Below are 5000 nucleotides of genomic sequence, written 5' to 3'. Positions count from 1 at the left end.
CTGGTTATAGCTGCTGCATGTGTTTTATAAGCTAGGCCAGGGGTTCCCAAACTTTTCCACGACAAGGCCCCCCAAAAACCACTAGGTTCTGCCCAAGGACCCCCTTGATGTGTTATTAAACCCATTGACAATACTACAGCAAATGTAAAAATACATTAAGCAGTCCTAATAATTATTTTAGCAACAAGCACTTTGCGATGGAGCATACAGTGTGTAAAAAATGTAATGTTCAGCAACAAATTATTATAATGGCATTGTATAACAACCCTCATAGTAATAGGTATATTTTACATTTTTCAAATGTAGGCTATGTGTTGCTTGTGGTCCCCGCTTTGAAAACCACTGAGCTAGGCTACTAGATTTGGTCCTATCTTCCAGGTCATTTTGATGCAACATGGACAAGTAACAGACATAAACACTCTCGTCACTCTCACTGGCTGACCTGACTATGCACTATATAAGTATGCGGTACAGGACCCTTGAGAACGTTGAAAATGTTTAAAAAGCTTTCACAGCTCAACATTGCCAACCACCCAACCACATTGCTACACAACAGCATATCATGCTATCAAGCATTTAACAGTGCCAGCCTGGCTGTTTGCATGGTCTTTGCCGAGTGCATGCACACTTTGCTTTAGATAGTCAGCTTGCTAGTTTTACACCAAAACCCCCATGGTGGAGTTTTAACACTTCACATATACAGTATTGTAACACATATACATAATTGTTCTCCTTCTGATGAGATCAACGTTTAATGAACTCTATGTGATACATACTGCTAGCTGTGATGAACTGTATGTGATTCATACTGCTAGCTTTGATGAACTGTATACATATTGCTAGCTTTGATGAACTGTGTGTGATTCATACTGCTAGCTTTGATGAACTGTATACATACTGCTAGCTTTGATGGACTGTATACATACTGCTAGCTTTGATGAACTGTATGTGATTCATACTGCTAGCTTTGATGGACTGTATACATACTGCTAGCTTTGATGAACTGTATACATACTGCTAGCTTTGATGAACTGTATGTGATTCATACTGCTAGCTTTGATGAACTGTATACATATTGCTAGCTTTGATGAACTGTATGTGATTCATACTGCTAGCTTTGATGAACTGTATACATACTGCTAGCTTTGATGGACTGTATACATACTGCTAGCTTTGATGAACTGTATGTGATACATACTGCTAGCTTTGATGAACTGTATACATACTGCTAGCTTTAATGAACTGTATGTGACACATACTGCCAGCTTTGATGAACTGTATGTGATACACACTGCTAGCTTTGATGAACTGTATACATACTGCTAGCTTTGATGACCTGTATGTGATTCATACTGCTAGCTTTGTGCAGATGTATAACAGAAGGGTTGAGGGCACCACGTGTGAGTGATCTTGTCCTGTTTGTCCCCCATGATATGCAGTCTGACCTGAGATGGATGCTGCTCTATATATAGCAGCGTCAGTGTGTTTGGGTTTAGAATGGCCTGACACAGGGGCCATGGAGGCTTGGATCAGGGCTCAGCGCTCTGCGGCCTCTTGGGAGGGATTCAGAGGACTGTTCTGGTCCAGGCATAAAATGCCTGACAGCAGACGGGACATGTTTTATATGCAGGTGTTGTGCAACACTGTGACAAGTGACAAGTTGGACAGCAGTGACCTGTCACTGTTGCAGGAAGCAAACGTCAAGTGATTAAAGCTTCCCCCTGGCTAAGATATATCAGTATATATGCTATTTTACACAATGTCCTTTCATTTTCTGCAATGAAATGTTGTTTAGGTATGTTTAGGAGTATGCATAGGAGAATGTTTGGGATATTCCAAAAGGATTAGAATAACTAGAATGTTTTTATCAAACATTAACCTTTCATAATCCCAATTATGTATTTGCAAGATTGTATATGCTATATCTTGCAGGTTTATTTACTTTGCAATGCAGTTCTTCTAGGTTCATCTCTGCTCTCCAGTAGAAAAACAATATTCATAATAATAATGTACCGAGAATATACGGCCTCCAATCTCCCATCATGGTCCATGCTGTCTCTGACTGTACACGTCAGGGGCTCCAAACTGTGTGGGAAGTCGAATAGCTTCTGTGAATCAATGAAGCCACTCTGTCAGAGAGGGGATAGTGGTGAACACAGTTGTAAACTGGAGCTTAGCTCATCCTCCTGGTGTGGTATTGGGGTATTGTGGGCACAGGAAGATAAAGGAAGGGATTAACTGATTAGCTGGGGCAGCTGCTGTCCCAGTGCATTGTGGGTTGTGGCAAATGCCCTGGTAATCCTTGGCACCCCCAGACATCACACTCGACAGAGGAGAAAGGGACAACGCCACCCTTAACTCCGGCGACAGCGAGCAATTTTATACTCCCAATCTCAAGCAGCGTATGTGTGCTCAAGCTGGCCTCTCTCGCATGTCCACTGATACCACTGGTGCCATGTTTGGTCTCCAGAGTCGCTCTGCCAAAGCAGACATCTTTCCCCTGTTTTAAACAACACTGCCAGCAGAGCATGGCACTCTTGGCTGCCATTTTGAGGGGAACTTTACAGGGTCTAGTAAATCCCAGAATAAAACAGGCCACTCAGGCTAGGATCTGTCTGTATGTCTCTAACCATGGATATGACTTTATTTCTGATAAGGACACTTTCACCTGTCATTCAATCCTGTCCAATCCTGCAACCTTTTGAGGAATGCATTCATCAGGAAACTATTTTGGTGTAATCCTCAAATTCATTTTGATTGCATATGATCATCTGAAGGACAAATCTACACCTGTGTCATTCCCACCAGCCATCCAATATACGCTGTAAGTTTTGTGTTCGTAACTGGAAACCATTGGCTTGGCCATATATCCGCCTAGTATCCAATCAGAGCCAATCAGCGACAAGAGGAGATGCAAACATAAAGACATTGCAAACAGAAGAACGTGTAAATGTACACGTCAGAAGAACGTGTAAATGTACACGTCAGAAGAACGTGTAAATGTACGCATCAGAAGAACGTGTAAATGTACGCATCAAAGGTAGATGCATTGTTTTGGTTAATGCAATGTGATTGGTTACACTGGACAAACTGTCTTCAAGGTTAACACAAGGTCTATGGCCATTATGATGCTAGGGTTGGAAACAGTCCCTAACGGAGAGCACCCAGACTCTGTTCACAAAGTGACTGAGTCTAGGGAACCAGGCAAGGAACACGCTGCAAAATTGAAAACGCTGCCCAGTATAATATTGCTGACACTATCGCAACAAGACACCAGGTAGCAGCTTCTACCAATGCCATCAAGGCTCTGGGTGTTTTGATTGGAAGGTTTTTGCATGCTTTCTTAGTTAGCTCACTAGTGTTGCTTTAAAAAGCATCTCTGCATGACAAGAACAGTTCTCGACCTTAAAGGACAGTTTTCCAGTTGAGAAAACTGAAATGAGTGGGTTGTTTCCACAGTTGATTACTTTTAAGAAGAGTTTGGTTACAAAAGAAGTTCTCTTCATTTTAATGACATTTTTTTAAGATCTTTTTTTATTATTATTATTTTGTTTTCCATGCCGTGTCAGTCCTGCAAATAGATTGTTTGTCAATGGATTTACTTAATGGATTAATGGATTTACTTCAATCAAACACAAATGCAATTATACTGATATTACCTGAAATGCACAATGAGAAAATCATAACTTATTCTTACAAATGGAGATATCTCATTTTGGACCAAACTCTATATTGTCCATTTGTATTTGTTTTATGTGTGTGTATGTGTGTGAGATATTTTTGACTCTTGTCAGTGTGAATGATTAATCATAATTTAACATACTGTTGGCTGCTTCGCTGCAACAAACAGTCTAAACAGAATGACTTCAGAGGAGTGCAATATCAAGCAATGGATAAATAAATAAAGGAAACACAAAAAAACTTCCATCTTTTTTTTTTGAGTCACATTCATCGAAGGTGAGTTTGTTGACTACAACTTCGTCAGCTTTAGGATGCATACAATAGATCATTTGTCAGACTTGAAAGTAGATTATCTGAGTGAATACAACACAGTAGTCAAAGAAACACAAACAAAACAAACACACACACGCACACAGAACTTAAGTGACTTAGACTCTAAAACCAGTCCTAATACATGATCCTCATGCTCACCAGCACAACCAAACACCACACTTTTAAAGGTCAGATTTCCCAAGACCAGTGTGTGGCATCAGGAACAGCAGATTGCAAGTGCGTAACAGAAAGCCAACGGACATACTCTATGAGAAACAGAGATGACATTTGTAACAGTGTGTTATGTGTGTATGATGTGTGTGTGTGTGTGTGTGTGTGTGTGTGTGTGTGTGTATGTGTGTGTGTGTGTGTGCTTGCTCCTCCTCTCCCCTGGTCAGTCTTTCAGAGCAAAGGATCTGCCCCCCGTTGAAGGTCTTCCACAGTCCCGTTGTGGCCAGGTCTTGGGGCTTGCGCTTGTTTTGGTTCCTCCCACAGGTAGTCAATTCTCCACAGGTGGTCAACAGCTGGTCAATTCTCCACAGGCCCATCTGATGCCTCTAATAAACAGGCTTGATCTTTATTGGTATCATCAAACGTTTTGCCAAGATACTGTCTTGGCACTACCACTACTGGTTGTTGTTGTGTGTGCGTGTGTGTGTGTGTGTGTGTGTGTGTTTGCATGCGTGTGTGCATGTGTGCGTGTGTGTGCATGTGTGTGTGTGTGTGTGCACTTGGGCGATACAGTAGTTGAGCAGGAAAGGGCTGTCTGTGTGGGTGCAGGTCTGGGACCCAGAGTAGCTCAGTCCATGTGTTTCTTCAGGGCAGGGAGCAGGGGATCTGAAGGAGAGAGAGAAAGAAAGAGTGAATAGGAGAGAGAGAGAGAATGTGTGTGTGTGTGAGGGAGAGATATCGCTCACTTTAAAACATTTGTGATTTGTGGGTGGTGCAGTCACAGTGTGATGACTTTTCTATGAAGCTGGGGCCCGTGCAGGAGTACAGGACAAAAG

General features: G+C 41.9%; 1 protein-coding gene across 2 annotated transcripts in view; it reads right to left on the bottom strand.

Moving 5' to 3' along the window:
* Nucleotides 1-3917: 3917 nt before the first annotated feature.
* smpx (small muscle protein X-linked) overlaps nt 3918-5000 on the bottom strand; it is a 13384-nt gene continuing 12301 nt past the window's right edge. For both annotated transcript variants that reach the window (XM_048266817.1, XM_048266816.1), the window contains exon 5: nt 3918-4830. The gene's annotated coding sequence lies outside the window, so the exon portion shown is untranslated. The remainder of the gene's footprint in view (nt 4831-5000) is intronic.

This window comes from Alosa alosa, chromosome 16 (assembly GCF_017589495.1).
Source record: "Alosa alosa isolate M-15738 ecotype Scorff River chromosome 16, AALO_Geno_1.1, whole genome shotgun sequence".
Lineage (NCBI taxonomy): Eukaryota > Metazoa > Chordata > Actinopteri > Clupeiformes > Clupeidae > Alosa > Alosa alosa.
This window is presented reverse-complemented; position numbering and strand designations above follow the sequence as displayed.